This window comes from Macaca nemestrina, chromosome 2 (assembly GCF_043159975.1).
Source record: "Macaca nemestrina isolate mMacNem1 chromosome 2, mMacNem.hap1, whole genome shotgun sequence".
In the NCBI taxonomy this organism is placed as follows: Eukaryota; Metazoa; Chordata; class Mammalia; order Primates; family Cercopithecidae; genus Macaca; species Macaca nemestrina.
In genome coordinates this window covers 163,236,477-163,256,090 of record NC_092126.1, presented here as the reverse complement: position 1 = coordinate 163,256,090, position 19,614 = coordinate 163,236,477, and positions in this window count along the sequence as shown.

Genomic DNA, 19,614 nt, shown 5'->3' with positions numbered 1-19,614 from the left:
ATCATTCAATTTATTAGCGTTTCCTCCCAACTGTGATCACCTGGTTCAACTTGGATATATCTTAATTATAAGGAATTTTAGTGCAGTGTGAAGTTTTTGAAAAATTGTCCTATATATTATCTCATTTTATGATCTAAGTCTCTGGGCAGTGATTATTCCTTTTCTCGCAGGTGGGGCCGCTGAAGCTCAGGGCAGTGAGGTGACTTACTAGCAAGTGCAGAGCCAGGACAAGGATTCATGTCTTCAGACTAGTGCCTTGGTACCCTTTCTTTATTTAAAATTATATACATATAATATTTAAAATACTATATATATATTTAAAATACTACATATCCTCTCCCTCTCCCTCTCCTTCTCCTTCTTGACAGTCTTGCTCTGTGTCTAGGCTAGAGTGCAGTGGCACAATCACAGCTCACTGCAGCCTTGACCTTCTGGGCTCAAGAGATCCTGCCATCTTAGCCTCGTGAGTAGCTGAGACCATAGGGGTGCACTGCCATGCCTGGCTAATTTTTAAATCTTTTTGCAGAGATAGGGTCTCCCTATGTTGCCCAGGCTGGTCTCAAACTCCTGGACCAAAGTTATCCTCCTGCCTTGTCCTCCCAAAGTGCTGGGATTACAGGCACGAAGCACTATGCCCAGCCAAAATATTACATTTTTTCGAAGGAATATTTTCATTTATTTTTAATTTTAAAGATCACATGTTAAATATGTTAACATGGCATACACTCAGATACTATAGATAGTGAACATCCCCTTTGGCCCTTCTTCCAACCCCACATGCCTCTCCAAAGGTACTCACCCAACTCAATTTGGAGTGTTTTCTTCAAGACCTTTCCCTATATGCTTCTTCATTCCTGGAAATAGTTCATTCTGTGGGATATTGTATTTGTTTGTCTAAACTTGCCTTTTTCATTTCATAATATATCTTAGAGCTCTTTCCATGTGCTCATTTACATATATTATTTATCTTTTTGTCTGATGCATAGTGTTCTATTACAGGGATGTATATAATTTAACTTTTCCCTGTTAATAGACATTAAGAATGTTTTCAGTTTTATTACTAAAAACAATGTACATGACTCACTGGGCACATGGGTGAAGATTTCTCTAGGCTGGATACCTGGAAGTGGAATTGCCACTTGAAAAGCATGTATATTTGAAATCTTGGTAACAAATGCCAACATTGTCTTCCAGAAAGGTTATATCAATGTATATTCCCATCGAGACATATGAGGGTGGTATTTTCTCACACTTTCAGTAATAATGAGTAGTACTAATTGTTACAGTTTTTACCTGAATTTCTCCAATTACTAGTGAGTTTGAATATCTCATATTTCCTTTTCTATTGATTGCTCATTCTTATAATAGCCTCTCTACTATGACTTATATTGTCTTCATATGGATCCCCAAAAGCAGCGTTGAATAGGACAGAAACACGTAGAAAGCTACAAACTGTCTTAGGGACCTTCCTCTATGAGGGACACAAATCTACTAGTAAACATTTGAATGCAGTTGTTTGATCAGCAGTGGATTCCCCCAACTAGCTTACAAACCAAGTAACATCCCTCCATCATGTTCAAATGAATATTATGAACATCTTTGCAAAGCACTTTGCTGAAGAAAAGATTAATCATGCCTGGTATTCCCATAGTCCATCTCTTAGCTCTTCCAGAAAATAATATGAAGGCTGTTTAGCTTGTCTTAATTATTAACTTACAAATATTTCTTAATATGCATTCTAGAATATTGCTGAAAGTAATGCTAAGCTCACACTATAAATTCCATAATCTATTTTTTCATCCTTTTAAAAAAACTCTCTTTGCCTCACTTAGCTTTCTGGCACCTGGCCCATTTTCTATTTCCCAGAGATAAGAGGCAGTGGTTCTGAGACCTATAATCTTTCATTTGGTCTGCAAAGCCTATATTCCAGGTCGTCTCTGACTCTCTCCTCATTTGGGTTGTGCTTCAATTCCCTCTCTGTGATACTGGTTCTACCCTTCTCAGTTTGAAGATTATGTTTCTTGCTGGAGAAGAAAGGAGCAATTGAGTGCCTCTGCCTTTTCTCTGTTATCACTTAACAGGTTCTTCTCTTGGCAGTCAGCTTATCGTTTCCCTTATCTGCTATCTTCAAACTGTGTGTGTTTTTAAAGCCCTTTCTGTGGTCTTCCTCACTTAGCACTGGTCAGCCTCTTCTGGAGTTTTCCTTCTACCACTTTCTTCCAGGGTTCGTATGTCTTACTCTCCTTGGTTTGTGCCCTTTCTCTCATTTTTCGGTACATGCCATTTCAAAACAGACTCATCAGAGAATGCCATGTTGAATCACATTGGTTTCTGCAGTATAAAGTTTTATTTTTCAGAGTTCATAATTTTAAAAATGTATTCTTTCTATTGCCTCTGACCTTGGGGTTATAATTATATTTCTGTGAACTTTTTGAAGTTTGCTTTCCTAAAGCCTCAATTACATGTCTACTATAACTGGAGGCTCTTTCTTTCTTTTTTTTTTTTTTCTGTATTACAGAATCTGGGGAGACATGATTCCTTCCTTTCATCTTCAGGAAGGCAAAGACTGCATTTTATTTTGTATATTTGTTGAAGTGAAGATTTCTATCATATAAATATCACCACCAAGTCCTTCCTTGCTGATCAGAATTGAGTGTAGAATAGCAGTTCCTGTCATTCCTTCTTGTACCTTTTGGAAGATGAAATTATCAGGAAAGCAAGTCAAGAATGCATTAAAGTCTAAGCTTGTTGTAGAGATTTAGAACAGATGTCTAAGTAGTTCAAGTGCCTCATCAATATTACACCTTGTCTCTGTGACAGTTTTATCATTTGATTTAGGAAAGCATCCATCCTCCAACTCTTCCATTTAGCCTGACAGTCTTAGCATGTTCTCGCTCTCAAAAATAACACTACTCTCTTTCCCTCATTTAATCCACTCCATGTACTGTATGCTGTATGTGTGGATTCCATATATTTGCAATTTTGACGCATGGGGTATTGTATATCCATGCTTATCAGACTTGTTTATATTGAAAAACATGTACCACTCCATTACTGAAACCAGTTCCATTTCCTCAAGTGTCAGTAACATTTAGGACATCACATTTATGTGAGTGTTAGATACTATGATGCACCCCTCATTCCCCTTCAGGAATAAAAGAAGTATTACTCCAGCGACTGGGAGTGCCACTGAAGCTGGTCTTCAACTGTCAGTCCCTTTGGGGACAGCCTCAGTGGAAGAAAGTGGCCTCATCCCTCACAGCTATGCCCCTTCCAGGGTAGCCGGCACCCACTGACTGGTCTCTCATGCTCAATTCAGAACAGCTCTGAGGGTGGTCACATCTTCAGAATTCCTCAGCAGCGTTGGCTGACACAGTCCACTGAGATTGCATTGGAGCTATACTTCTCCCTCTGCTCAATCTTGCTTCTTCTCTTCCACAGGCATTAGTTCCAAGACCACTACCCAATAAACTCCCTATATGCCATCTCCATCTCAGGATCTGCTTTCTGGGAAACCCAATTAGGGACAATTTGCTTGTTTTAAAGTTTCAGGTATATTATATTATCTTACGCATTGCAATATCAATAATTGAGCCTTCAGTATTATTCCCAATCTGGTCCTCTGCTATTTTCTTAGAATTACTGAGCTTCTCTTCCTCCCTCTATGAATCTTCTTTCCATGCCATCCATGTTAACTTAAGTCTCTTCTCACCCTTTCTCTCCTTTTCCTCCAAACTTCATGCAAGCAAATCCCTTTGACTAGTGAGCTTTGTTTCCGAAACATTTTTTCTAATCTTCCCAACAGGCATCTCTTGCCTTGTTTATCAGGAATCTGTTATTCTGGTATTGTAAATCAGAGTTGAGAAGAAAAAATATTGACAACATCTTCTGAGACCCTTTTCACTTCCAGCAGTCTTAATCCTCCAAAGGCACAATTTTTTACTAGAAGAGCCCAGATAGTGCTGGTACATTAAGCCTCTGCCTGTGACCCTGAGAGCCTTTTGTGGTGGGGATTCAGTGGGAGGCACTGCCTCCCAAGGGATGGCACAGTGGGCTCACTTTCTTGGAGGAGTTCTCAAGGGCCAATGAGCCCTGTGTCTTAGTTTGGCTCCTCTGAGAGTGTGATGGGACAGAGTCAAGAGTTTAAGAGTTAAAATAAAGGAGGAGAAAGCAGGCTAGGGCAGGGAAAGATTTCAGACTGTGATATGAATCTGACAGAGACGAAAGGAAAGTGAGAAGGAAGCAGAACTGGGTAGAGAGAACTTCAGACCATGCTGCAGATCTAACAGAGTCTCGGCCAAGCCAAAGAGAAGATCTAGAGCAAAGACTACCTATTAGAGGTGTCTAGCAATGATCAGAAATGGTCAGGTCTACCATCCCTGCTGTATTTGGCCATTGACTAGGGGCTGCCTGGAAAAAGTATGGCTTGGGCTTGAAAGTTGAGGCAGACCCTGGCAGCTGAACGTTTAGTCCTTTCTTGAAGGGTCAAGTGGGGCACCTCCATGGCTGCCACAGTCCTCCTGTGTGCCATGTGGTTCTCCTTCCCTGTACACTTTCAGGGAGCAGCTCCTCTAGGATTCTACTGGGCCTATCTCCCTGAGGAAAATCTTAGAAGAGGAAGGTTAGTGGGATGAACTATATCCCCCATTACTCACAAAACCATCCAGAATGAGATTTCTCATTGCTATTAGGGCAGGAGGGATAAGGCCCAGCAGCTTGTCTTATCACCTGCTTTCTTGAATCATGGGTCCTGTGTCAGTTGGGTCCTCCAGGAAGCAGATGCTGAGACACAGTAGGGAGTGTGAGAGATTTATATGGGGTGGGGATGTATGGGTAGGGATGACACCTGTGAAAGACAAGGGAAGGAAGAAGGACAGAGTGGGGAATGCTTTAGACCATGACGCAGATATGACATCTGTGAAAAGAAACGGGGGAAGAAAGTAGAATTGTGAAGGAAGACCATCAAACTGCAATGCAGATCTGACAGTCTTGGTCGACCCAGTGGAGAATTCCGGATTAAAGATGGTCTGTTAGAAGAGTCCTACATTGGGTAGAAAGGACCAGGCCCAGGCCCCCACCATGCTCAGCTCCTGATTGGGGGCTGCCTGGGAGGAGCATGGCCTTGGCATTGCAGCTGCAGGCTGTTAGCTAACTGGACCTTTGCAGCTGAGCAGCAAGAAAGGAGACCTCTATGCTGCCACATCTTGCTTGAGCATGCCCACTCAGGTTTGATGGCATTAGGGAACCAGGTTTTATTCCCTTTCATGACACAGTCTCATATCCTGGCCTGACCACGGCTTACAAGGTGACCTATCATCGGGGGCCCTAGAAGTCTAGTTTGAGGTGGAGGAAGGAAGCCTATGTCTGTAAAATAAGCATTTCATCCTATGGGGATGCTATCTATCTCTCTAGGATGCTAGGAGAACACATGCTTCTCAGCACCTGGTAGAGCAGGATGTGCTGCTGCTGCTTCTGTATTCCTGGATCTACCTCCATCCCAAAAACCCCATGGATACTCTGGTTCCTCTAGGCACTCTTTCTACTTTTCGACCTCTTGAGAATTATTTTGAATTATCTCTGCCTCTTTGGGATCTTTTTTATTTATTTTTTTTCCAGTATAATTTCTTTAAGACTCTCCGAAAATCCTCTCCCTTTCTCATGGTAAATTGTAGCACCAGAGAGACAGCAAGGAAATGTTAGTTCTGCGGCTAACATGAACGTTGAGTGATACTGTATTGGTTTCTGAGATAGCTGAAAACAGTTATCCATTTCAAATGTGGCAGGACATTCAGCATGGAAGGCTTCAATGAGAGGGTGGGCCTTAGGTAGGCCAGAAAGGAGCTCAGCTCGTCCTCAGTTACACATGCAGGGGCCTCATTGTCTCTGAGTAGACAGTAGGTTGGATGTGGTTAAATATTTCATTCTCTGAGTAGAGGGGCCTGGGCAAGACCTCATTTACTCCAAGGTCCACGGGAATGGGACAGATTTAAATGTCTGGAGAATAAGCCATGCTTGTGATTTAGATTGTTTCAATCAGTGGTATTCTCTGTGTTTATTTTCCCATTGGTTATGACCCCAGTTTGGAGCTCTGCCTTTTCGGAACAATCTAGCCTCATAGAGGCTGTGCTATACTTTTCAAGGGAAGGACCATTCATCTACGTTTTAATCAGAGCCTTTAGGAAGGAGGTTCTCAGTATTAAAGGGGCAAACCATAAAGACAAGTGACTCTCACCAGCATGTTCTCTTTGGTCAACCTTGAGGATGGTACGTTTTCTACAGGGGTGCTTATCAAACCTTAGCGTTCTGTCTTCTAAGAGGGTGACCATCTTGCATATACACAATAAATATTTGGTCGGAAATGCAAGCAAAAAGAGAAACAGCACCCATGCTCAAGTTCTATAACATATTACTCAGAAAGTATGCTTTCTAGGTTTTAATTCCTCCCTCATAAAGAAATAACTTTATAGTAATGTCTGACACGTAAGTAGTGATGGCTATTCAGGGACCGTTCTGAGCATGTTATAATTACATATTAATCCATTTGATTTTCTTTATTTTTCTTTCCTTTTTTTTTTTTTTTTTTTTTTTTTGAGACAGAGTCTTGCTCTGTTGCCCAGGCTGGAGTGCAGTGGTACGATCTTGGCTCACTGCAACCTCCGCCTCCTGGGTTCAAGCAATTCTCCTGCCTCAGCCTCCTGAATAGCTGGGATTACAGGCATGTGCCACCATGCCCAGATAATTTTGTTTTGTATTTTTAGTAGAGACAAAGTTTCCCCATGTTGGCCACACTGGTTTCGAACTCTGACCTCAGGTGATCCGCCTGCCTCAGTCTCCCAAAGGGCTGGGACTACAGGTGTGAGCCACCACTCCCAGCCTAACCATTTGATTTTCACAACAATAAACTCCATGAGGTAGGTGGTGTTATTTCCCCCATTTTGCAGATGGTGAAGCTGAGGAATAGAGAGGTGGACTGACTTTTCCAAGGTCACAAAAAGCAGCAGGCAGTAAAATGGCACATGTACACGTAGGAACCCCTAGACCACATTGCCCTTTAAAATATTCATCAAGCCTCTTATGGTGCCTCAAGAAATGTTACAGAAAGATTTGAAAATAGGTGGTTATTTGAAAAAATTTAAGTGAAAGAAGAGTCCTTTTTTAGGTGGGATCTCCCAGTGATTTCTCCCCTTGGGAACCAACATTGTCGCCTTATGCCAGGCCTCTGTACTAATGGTCTGATTCACTTCACTGCTGACCCTGGGGCTTCTGAGAAGGCTCTTTTAAGTCTGTAGGTTGGTCTCACTCTCCTCTCCCTCTTTCTAAGCAGCCATGGCCTATTAGCAAAGCAATTAACACCTGGAAAGATCACCTCCCCAGCAGCATTCTACAATAATTAGTTGATCTCTTCCCACCTGTTTGCCAAGACTATTCAGTTAGCTTCTTGGTTTAGGAACCTGTGAGAAGCCTTTTAAATTCACTTTGGTCTTTTCTAAGTTGTTATTTTTTACCCTTAGGAAACAAGCAAAGCAATGAGTGCATAGTAATAAATTAAGGCGGAACATAATCCATTTTAGAAAGATTTTCCTACTGGGAGATTTTTTTCCAGTTAACCTTCTATCTCCCATTACCAAGGAAATTAAATTAAAAAGAATATCCAATTCCCTGGGCAAGTTGGTTAATCAATATTTCAATGTAAAGCAAAGTTAATATTTTTGGCCATTAATTTGATTTTTCTCTAGAGAACCTATTCATTTGATTATTTTTTTCCTTGTAACTCTCTCACTTACCTTGTGAATCTTTCCAATCTAATATTTCCTTGGTTGAGAATAGTTTGAGAATTCTGCCCTTACTATAAGAAAATGTTCACGGAATTGGTCAATGGGATAAATATCACAGAGCTATTCATGGGACCTGGGACTCCACATCATTTTTCTTATCACCTAAAGCAGAGCAGCTTGACATCTGTGAGGCTCTGGTTTGTGTTGCAGCACCAGCTGGACACTAGTGATTCATCATAAGATTGTGTGATGTGTATTACTTGCCAGCTTTTAGAATTAACTGAACCCAGGATCATGTCCTTTCACCAGGTTTGTGGATGTCGTATATATAAGACTCATCAAAGCCTGTGGAGCATTTTCTAGGTTCCAGTGAAGCAAGGGCCATGTTTCTCAAATCATGGTCCATGGCCAACAACATCAGATCACCTTAGGGACAGTGTTAAAATGGAAATGCCTCAGCCCCTGGCAGCATTCTCATTCTCCACTGCATGAGAATATTCAGATCAGGCCCAGGCATGGGTGTTTCTTAAAATTCTTAAGCACATTGAAGTTTGAGGCCCATAAGCTAGCCAAAGTAAATAGTGCAAGTTAAAAATCAGCTGAAGGTGGATGGGCGTGGTGGCTCACGCCTGTAATCCTAGCACTCTGGGAGGTCAAGGTGGGTGGATCACCTGAGGTCAGGTGTTCAAGACCAGCCTGGCCAACATGGTGAAACCTTGTCTCTACCAAAAATATAGAAATTAGCTGGGCATGCTGGTGGGCGCCTGTGATCTCAGTTACTCAGGAGGCTGAGATAGGAGAATCGCTTGAACCTGGGAGGTAGAGGTTGCAGTGAGCCAAGATAGCACCACTGCACTCCAGCCTGGGTGACAGTGAGACTCTGTCTAAAAAAAAAAAAAAAAAAAAAAAAAAAAAGAATCAGCTGAAGGTACTGTTTTTGTGTAGATATTCACAAGCTGGTTCTAAAATTTATACAGAAAGAAAAAGGAATTAGAATAATCAAAAGAATTTTGAAAAAGAATAACAAAGTTGAAGGATTCATATCACCTGGTTTCAAGACTTACTAAAAAGCTATAGCAATCAAGACTGTGTGGTATTGGCAAAAGATAGGCAGAGAAATCAGGGGAACAGAATAGAGAATCCAGAAATAGACTCACAAATATGGTCAATTGAGTTTTGACAAAGTGCAAATTCAATTCAAAGGACAAGGGACAGTCTTTGTAACAAATGGTGCAGGAACAATTCGATGTCCATATGCATAAAAGTGAACCACAAACTATATCCTAAGCTTTATATAAACATTAACTCAAAATGGGTCGTGTAACTGAATATAAATGTAAAACTATAAAACTTTTAGAAGAAAACAGGAGAAAATCTTTGTGAACTTGAGCTAGACAAAGAGTTCTTAGAACAGCAAAAGTATAATCCCAAAAAGAAAAAAAAATGGATAAACAGGGACTTGATTAAAACTTAGTTTTACATTGCATGGGCATCACTAAGAGAATGAATGAAAAGTTACAGATTGGGAGAAACTATTTGCACATCACATATATGACAAAGGCCTTTTATTCAAAAAAATATAAAGAATTTTTTAAACTCAACAGTAAGAAAACAACTCAATGAAAAAATGAGGAAAAGATTTGAACAGATACTTTGTCAAAGAAGGTAATACAGCCGGGCGTGGTGGCTAATGCCTGTTATCCCAACACTTTGGGAGACCAATGTGGGCAGATCACTTGAGGTCAGGAGTTCGAGACAAGCCTGGCCAACACGGTGAAACCCCGTCTCTACCAAAAATACAAAAATTAGCCAGATGTGGTGGCAGGCGCCTGTAATTCCAGCTACTTGGGAGGTTGAGGCAGGAGAATTGATTGAACCCAGGAGGCAGAGGTTGCTGTGAGCTGAGATCACGCCAGTGCACTCCAGCCTGGGTGACAGAGTGAAACTCTATCTCAAAAACAAACAAATAAACAAAAAAACCCCAAAAACAAGAAGGTAATACATGATGGCAAATAAATACATGGAAAGATGCTCAACATCATTTTTTATTAGGAAAATGCAAATTAAAACCATAATGAGATAACACTGTACACCTATTAGGATGACTAAAACAAAACAAAGCAAAACAAAACAGAATGAAACAAACTGATAATTACAAGAGCTTATGGGGATGATGTGGAGTAACTGGAACTCATGTTGCTAATAAAAAGATTAAATGGTACAGTCATATTCTATTCTTAGAAAACACTGGCAGTTTCTTAGTTAAACATACACTTAAAGTATCACTCAGCAATCCCACCCGTAGGTGTTTATCCAATACAAATGAAAATTATGTTCACACAAAAATCTACATGTGAATATTTATAAAAGTTTTACTCATAAATGCCCCAAACTGGCAATAACCCAAACATCTTACAACTGGTGAATATATAAACAGACTGTGTATCCATTCACTAGAACACTATTCAGCAATAAAGAATGAACTATTTTATATGCACCAAAATAAATGACTCTCAAACGCATTTTTCTAAGTGAAACAAGCCAGTGGATACATACTACAGGATTCCTATCATATGACATTAAGGAAAGGATGAACTCCAGGGACAGAGAACTGATCAGTGATTTCCAGGAACTCAGGGAAAGAGGAGTTTTTTTTTTTTTTTTTCTTTCTCTCTTTTTTTTTTTTTAACCACAAAAGAGCAGCATGTATGCAGGGAATAATGGAGCTGTTTCAAGTCTTAATTGTGGTTTGATTACATCACTAGGTGTTTGTCATGACTCAGAACTACATGTCAAAAAATATGAATTTTACTTATGAGATTCTAAATAAAAATTTTAAAAATAATCAGCTGAGGCATATCTGATTCAAAACTGCCAAAAGAGCAAAACCAATATTTATTGTCCAATTATGAGCAGGGCCTGGACTGGTGTCGGGAGGAAAACAACGCTTCACAGTAAGCTCCTTCTCCCCATAGACACCAACCCACTGGAAGACACAAACAGGCACACAAATAGCTACTATGAGGCAGTGAGGGATATGAGCTCAGAAAAGGAGCAAAGAGGGTCTAAGTGAAGAACGTTGGATTTTTACTAGGAGAATTCTCAGTTTGGAGAAATGTAAGGTTGAATCAGAGTGAAAAATACAGCAGATTGTAAACTGACAAAAATAGGAGAAAGGTATGAGCACGTAAAAATATGGTTATTGATCTGGGAGGGTAAGGCAATAGAAGCAAACTCTAAATGTAATGAGATTGAATCAATGGATATGATGCTATTTTTTAAAAAGGCACATCAAGTCATTCAGTACTGATTCCTCCCAAGTAAGAGAAATGAACCGATAAAGGGTATGAAGTTGTGTTGACTTTAGATCCTATTAGCAATTTCTTTATGCCTTCCCTACTCCCCATACAATAGGTCTGTGCTCCGAGAGCTACTGTTGCAAGAAAAGCCAAGTCTTCCATAAGTGGACATGAAGGCTATTATGAGGAGAAATCACTGTCCTTCCTGGGTGTGAGGGAATCATTTAGTAGTTAGATCCTAAAGAGGAGGTTGGTATCAAATTAAAACTCTACTTAAAGCATCATGTGTCTAGGATAGTGGTTCTCAAAGCATGGACCCTGAACCAGCTGCAAAGCACTATTTAGGTGCTTGATAGAACTGCAGATTCTGAGGTTTTACTCCAGACCTGCTGAATTAGAAGCTCTGGGGTTGGGCCCAGGAAACCCTCCAGGGGATTCTGATGAATGTTTGAGAAGTTTGAGAGTTTGTGAAGATGTCAAAAGTGAATCCTATGCTTAACTACTGCAACCTGCTGAAGCTGATAAAGGAATGTCAACTTTTAGTGACCCATCTGCCCTCACAGAGACCCTCACTGGGCCTAACTGAAGATTCCCCCAACCGATGAGCAATGGGTCTTGTTTTAACCAGTCATGTAAGACTTATGGCCTGGGTCTGTCCTCTTCAGAGCATTAGTATTCAGGGCTTAATTAGCATAACCACCTTGAATCCCCTCCACTTCTACAACATTTACAAAATTCTGACTTTCTCCCTCAGCAAACTAGTCAGTGATTTTTTTTTTTTTTTTTTTTTTTAACTGATGACAGGGTCTTGCTCTGTCACCCAGGCTGAAATGCTGTGTTGCGGTCACTGCTCACTGCAGCCTCCAACTCCTGGGCTCATGTGTTCCCCCTCAAGTAGCTGCGACTACAGGTGCTCTGCTTTCTTTTTTGATGTTAAACCTCTGGTAGTCTTTATTTTATTCTTTTACAGACAGCAGGCAGTCAGCAAGTGACTCTAGGATGTCAATTTAGTAAGTTTACTTTTTCATTCCTGGATAAGCACTTTAGAATAATTGCAAGACCTATATTCTCATCCTTTGCCAACCCAAATTGTTGGAAGGCCCTGGGCAAACTACTTAACATCTCATAGAATTGGTTTACTCGTCTGTCAAGAGCAAGCAGGTAATTTTTCCTGTCCCACCTCAGTTGACATAATGGCTATGAAGTTACTTAGTAAAGTAGAAAGTGGATACACATTTAAGCATTATGATCATTTTGTGAGACTTTTTCAAAACTGAGCTCAACGTCCTTGATTTCTTCCCCTTGTCATCAGAGCACCACAGAGAAAGCCTGCATCCTGGACACAGTCCAGATGCCTCTAGTGGCCTTGCCTCCATTGTTTTGGAATTAATCTGGGTGAAGAGGATAACAGAAAACATTCCAGCCTAGAGGATAATGGATAAAAACATTAAATGAGTAGAGAGATGCATTAGAGACTTTCCATCAGAACTTGGAAATGACATTGCAAATTGGTGTGCAGTTTTACAATTAAAAATGCTCTAATCCTTGGAATGAGCAACTAGCTTATAGTAAATCTTTTGAGCTTCCCCAAATGGCAAAGCAGTGAAAATTTTCTGCACACTGGGCATCTCATTACCTGAAACAAACATATAGGGCGCAGCTGATGTCTAATGTCTAGAGGTCCTAGGAAATAAAATGCGGCTTCTGGTGAAGAGGTGGCAATTTATGCTGAATTATTTGCAAAGAGTCAAATTAGTCCCTACAGTATGTGCAGCATTTCTGAAGAATTAAAAAAATAAATGCTTTCTGCTTAAGTAATATCCTGACTTAAGGCAATTATTACTGTGATATATCTGATACAGAAATGATCCTGAAACTTGCCCAGGGCTTGTAGAAATAAGAGGATTTCTCTAATGCATGCTAACATTGAAAAAGAAAGTTGATATCTAGGCTTGGTTTAAAAGAGCCAAGCAGGGAACAGGTTTTATGGAGAAGGGAAAGTAATTTATCAGGTATCTAGCGCTTACCGTGTGCTAGGCACTGGGCTAAATGTTACACATACTGACCCTATCCTCACAATAACTCTGTGAATCTCACAGAGATACTATTTCCCTCATTTTAACAGAATAGGACATTGTCATGGCTTAGAGCAGTCAAGTGGCTTCCACAAAGACATACAGCACACAATTTATGACAAGCTGTGATTTAAGCTCAGATGGTGGTGTCTTTCCTAAAAGTTGGAGGGACATCCTGTGCTAGATAGCTTCCCTATGCTCCTCCAGGTCCCCTCTGGCAGAAAGTAGCCTTCTCCATCTTACTTTGTGCGTATGGAGGCTAGCCCAACTTGACTTCCGGTTTCCAGTTGCATTCGCCCAATGGGGGCTCCTGGCAGAAGGAAGAAGAAGGAGGGAAAAGAGCTAGGCCGACCTAATCGAAAATCTATTTCCTGGCTGGGCGTGGTGGCTCATGCCTGTAATCTCAGCGCTTTAGGAGGCCGAGGTGGGTGGATCACCTGAGGTCAGGAGTTGGAGACCAGCCTGGTCAACATGGTGAAACCCCCATCTCTACTAAAAATACAAAAATTAGCCAGGCGTGGTGGTAGGCACCTGTAGTCCCAGCTACTCCGGAGGCTGAGGTGGGAGAATTGCTGGAACCTGGGAGGTGGAGGTTGCAATGAGCAGAGAACGTGCCACTGCACTGCAGCCTGAACCACAGAGCAAGACTCCATCTCAAAAAAAAAAAAAAAAAAAAAAAAAAAGGAGTGAGGCCAGGGTATTTATGCTCTTTCCCAGCTTTCTCTTGCTCCACTGACCAAAATTAGCTCCCTTCAGCCTATCCTCTCCACACAGAAGCCTTCCTCTGGGTTTTGCTGACCACCCCCTCCTCTGAGAGCCCTGCACCCTGCCACATCTCAAATCACCCAGTTTCAGTGTGACATACGATTACGGAACACTTCAGTTTGCCCCGCTTATAAGACATCAAGGCTTAGAAATGACTGCCCCTCTACTTTGTTGTGGTGATTGTTAGCTCTGATTCAAATGAAGTCATTGAACGACGGACACTTTTTGCTTATCCTTCACAGTGTTCTATCTGGATAGCTTTTGGTTCAATGCTTAGACAGTGTCTCTTCCTCTGGTTTCTGCTCCTTGAGAAAAACAAAAGGGTTTTTATGAGCAAAAGCACCTCACTGAGCCATATGTGGTTTCTGAATGATGACATTCAGAGTTCAGTGAATAGTAACAGAACCTGACATTTGTATGATGTTCTATAGAGCTTTACATTCATTACTTTCTATTTAAAGATATGTTAGGATTTAGCTGTGCCTACAGAAAAAAATTAGCTGAACATGAAGGTACAGAAAAGTTATTTTTTTAAAGACTGGTAATGACTGAACTCCTATGAAGACATTTAATAGCTGATAAAAGTCTCACCCCTGAACTATTTCATTAAGCTAATGATACTGGTCTGTTTTGGCAGTGCTACCTAACTCCTGTTTTCTGAGTGAATTCACTACCCATGATTTCAGGAGGATGAAGAAAAAAGAGAAACCGAATATTAAGCAGAACAGATACAATGAGTATTTTTACACATGTTAATTCTATAGGCACAATTAAAACCTTTGGCGATCAGCAAAGGTTCTAACATTTTTGGTATAGTCCTTACATTTTCAAAGGTGTCCTTCTTAAAAGGTCTAATGGGAGACATGGATATGTAACAATTTAAAAAAAAAGAATCTAATTAAAAAAAATCGGTTTCATCATGTCTTTGCATTTGAATGACAAGGCACTTTGGAATCTTACCTGAAGGTAGTTTTTCTATTGTTAGATAATTATAGTATGTAACACAAGAAAGGAAGATAGAAATGAGTAATATTTTAATATCTTCCTATCATTATGAAATTATAAAATGCCCCTTTATGAAAGGTCTCTTTAAATCTCTGGCAATACTTCTTGCCTCAGTATCTACTTTAATATTAATATAACTACACCAGATTTACTTTGATTAGTGTTTATATGGCATATAACCTTTTATTTTCAACATTTCTCTATTTAATGTGTGATGCTTAAATTGCATACAGCTGGGTTTTCTTTTATTCAGTCGGTTCAACTTTGTCTTTTAATTGAATCATAGATCATTTACATTTGAAATAATTAATTTTAATGGTATAACATCTGCTATTTGTTTTCTATTTGTCCTCTTGTACTTGGTTCCTTTATTTCTCATTTCTTGCCTTCTTCTGGATTATGAAAACATTATTTAATATTCCATTTTTATCTTTCATTCGATTTTCAGTTATACATTCTTCCATAATTCTTATAGTGGTTATGCTAGAGACAACACTCTGCATCTTTGATGTATTAAGTCTAATTTAAATGAGTACTTTTGGGTTTACCACTTCCTAAATAAGGCAAGTACCTTTCCAGCAGTTTAACTGCGTTTACCTCCCTCCCACAGTTTGTGCTGTTGTTACCATGTATTTTACTCCTACGTATGCATTGGTATTGTTTTAAACAGTCAATATTCTTTTATACTGAACCCCATATTTACCCATTCCAGTGCTCTCCATTCTTTCCTGCACGCCTGTGCTTCATCTGAGATTCCCCTCCCTCACCCTCAAGAACTCCCCAGAGTTTTTCTCAGTTCATAGCAGCTGGCATTGCATTCTCTCTGAAAGTATCTTCAGTTAATCTTCATTTTGATGTTTACATCTGTATTGTGGCATGATTTACATGTAATAAATGCACTCATTTTAAGTTTTTGTTTTTTGTTTTTTTGAGACAGTCTCACTCTGTCGCCCAGGCTGGAGTGCAGTAGTGGGATCTCGGCTCACTGCAACCTCCTCCTCCTGAGTTCAAGCGATTCTCCTGCCTTAGCCTCCCGAGTAGCTAGGACTACAGGCGTGTGCCACCACACCTGGCTAATTTGTTTTTGTATTTTTAGTAGAGATGGGGTTTCACTGTATTGGACAGACTGGTCTCAAACTCCTGACCTCAGATGATCCACCCACCTTGACCTCCCAAAATTCTAGAATTACAGGTCTGAGCCACTGCGCCTGGCCCATTTGAAGTTTATAAGTGAATGAGTTGTGGTAAATGTATACATTTGTGCAACCACATCCCACAATCCAGTTTTAAAACGCTTTTTTTTTTTTTTGAGACTGAGTCTCATTCTGTCACCCAGGCTGGAGTGCAGTGGTGTGATCTTGGCTCACTACAACCTCCACCTCCCAAATTCAAGCGATTCTCCTGCCTCAGCCTCCTGAGTATATGGGACTACAGGTGTGCACCACCATGCCCAGCTAATTTTTTTGTATTTTTAATAGAAACAGGGTTCTACGATGTTGACCAGGGTGGTCTCAAACTCCTGACCTTAAGTGATCTGACTGCCTCGGCCTTCTAAAGTTTTGGGATTACAGGCGTCAGCCACCGCACCCGGCCTCCAGTTTTAAAACACTTCTGTCACCCTCAAAAAGTTCCCTTCTGCCCTTTTGCAGTCCATCCCTTCCCCCAGGGAACCACTGAGCTGCTTCCGATTACCATAGTCTTGCCTTTTCTAGAATTTCTCATATATGGAATTACACAGTATGTTGTCTTCTGTGACTAGTTCCTTTCATTTTGCATGATATACTTGAGATTCATCCACATTATTACATGTATCATTAGTCCATTCATTTTAATTGCTGAGTCGTATTCCATTACATGGATGTACTATATTTTGATGATCTGTTCATTAGATGATGGACATTTGCATTGTTAACATTTTGAGCTATTATGAATGTTTATGCCATGAATATTCATGGCATACAAGTTTTGTGTGGACATGTTTTTATTTTTCTTGGGTAAATATCTGGGAGTGAAACTGCCAGCCCATATGCTAAGTGTATGTTTAACTTTTTAAAGAACTGCCAAACTGATTCTCAAAGTGGCTATATCATTTTGTATCGCTGCTAACAATGTGTGACAATTCTAGTTACTCCACATTCACCAAGGCTTAGTATTGTCAGTCTTTTTAATTTCAGCCCGCCTAGTGGGTAAATTGTAGTTATAATTTGCATTTCCCTAATGACTAAGAATTTAGGGCATCTTTTCATGTGTTTGTGGGCCATCAATGTATCTTCTTTGGTAAAATATCTGCTCAAATCTTTTGCCCAATTTATCTTTGCAAAGTCTTGAATGCAATTTTTTGGTCAGATATATGTTTTTGGTCAGATATATGTTTTGTATTGCACATGTTTTCTTTCTGTCTGTGGTTTGTTTGCCCTTTCATTTTCTTTTCTTTTAAAAGCATGAATCGTTTTCAAGGTCTTTTCATTTTCTTAATGCTGTCTTTTGGTATTAACATGAAGGATTGTATTGAACCATTTTCAAATATTGAACCAACACTGCAATTACCAGGATAAACTCCTTTGATTGTAGTGCCTATTTTTAAAAATATATTGCTGGATTCAATTTGCTAACATTTTGCTGGGGTTTTTGTGTTTCTATTTATGGGCTATATTGGTCTCAAGTTTTCTTGTCTAGTACTATCTTTGTCTGCTTTTTGTGTCAGGATGATGCTGTTCTCATAAAGTAAGTTGGAAAGTATTCCCTCATCTTCTATTTTCTGAAAGAAATTGCATTAAAATGATGTTATTTCTCCTTTAAACATTTTGCAGATTAGCCAGTGGAACCATCTGGGCTTGGGGCTTCCTTTTTTGCAAGACTTTACACTGTAAATTCAATCTCTTTCATAGCTATAGTACAATCCAGTTATCTATTTCATTTTGGATGAGTTTTATAGTTTGTAAATTTTGAGAAATTAGTCCATGTCATCTAAGTTGTTGAATTTTTGTGTGTAGCGTTTTATTGTTTGTAGTATTCCTTTGTTATAATTTTCATGTCTACAAGATCTATAGTCATATTCCATCCTTTATATTCATTTATGATATTGGTAATTTCTCTCTCCCTTATTTTCTCTCTCTCTTGCACTGCCAGTCTGACTAAATAAAGGTTTACACGTTTTATTGAGCTTTTGATTTTGTTGATTATTTTTTCTATTGGTTTTCAGTTTTCAATTTCATTGATTTTTGCTCTTTATTTTTTTCTTCTTTGTGCTAGTTTTTGGATTATTTGGCTCATTCTTTTTGGGTTTCTCAAGGTGAAAATTTAGATTATTGATTTGAGAACTTTCTTCTTAGCTAATATAAGCATTTAATGCTATAAATCTCTCTAAGCAATGCTTTCAGTGTTTCTAAACATTTTGATATGTTGTATTTTTCATTCTTGTTCAGTTCTAGATATTTTCTCATTTTTTACTTTCAATAGTCAAAAACATTTTAAAGAACTCAAAAGAAGAAGAATAGTCTCTTGTATTTACCTATATATTTACCATTTTTGTTGCTCTCTCTTCATTACTAATGTCTTGTTTCCCTCTGGTAGCATTTTCCTTCTGTCTGAAGGATTTTCTTTAACAATAATTTTATTTTATTTTATTTATTTTATTTATTTATTTTTTTGAGACAGTCTCGCTCTGTCGCCCAGGCTGGAGTGCAGTGGCCGGATCTCAGCTCACTGCAAGCTCCGCCTCCTGGGTTCACGCCATTCTCCTGCCTCAGCCTCCCGAGTAGCTGGGACTACAGGCGCCCGCCACCTCGCCCGGCTAGTTTTTTGTATTTTTTTAGTAGAGATGGGGTTTCACCGTGTTAGCCAGGATGGTCTCGATCTCCCGACCTCGTGATCCGCCCGTCTCGGCCTCCCAAAGTGCTGGGATTACAGGCTTGAGCCACCGCGCCCGGCCTTAACAATAATTTTAAAGCAGGTCTGCTGGCTCTTAGTTTTCCTTTATCAGAATGTTTTTAAATTTATTTTGCCTTCCTTCTTGAAGGATATTTTTACTGGATATAAAATTGCGGTTTCAGAGGGTTTTTCCTTGTTGCACTAAAATGTTGTTTCACTTCCCTTTGTCTTCTGTAGTTACTAATGAGAATTCCACAGCCATTTGAGTTGTTACTTTTCTATAAATAATGTGTTATTTTCTTCTGGTCAACTTCAGATGAGTTTTGTTGTGGTTGTTGATTTACAGGTTTGCTTACAATGTGTCTGGGCATGGATTTCTTTGAGTTTATCCAGTTGTGGTTTGTTGAGCTTCTTGAGTCTGTAGATTTATGTCTTTCACCAAATTTGGAGATTTCTAAGCCGTTATTTCTTTAAATACTTTTTTGTGCTGCTCTCTTTATCTTCCCTTTCTGGAACTCTGAAAACATAAATGCTAGATCTTTTGGTATCATCTCACAGATCCCTGAAGCTCTATTCATTTTTTAAAACAATTCTTCTCTCTGTTGTTGACTTTGGGTAAATTTTATTGATGTGTCTTCAGGTTCACTTACACTTTTTTCTATCATCTAAGTTAGAAAAAAGTGTAAGTTTTATCTGTTGAGCCCACTGACCACTTTTGTTTTTCAGTTTCATGTGTTTTAGTTCTAAAATTTTCATTTATTTCTTCTTTATATCTTCAATTTCATTGCTGAGACTTTGTGATTGTTTTACATTTTGAGAGTATCT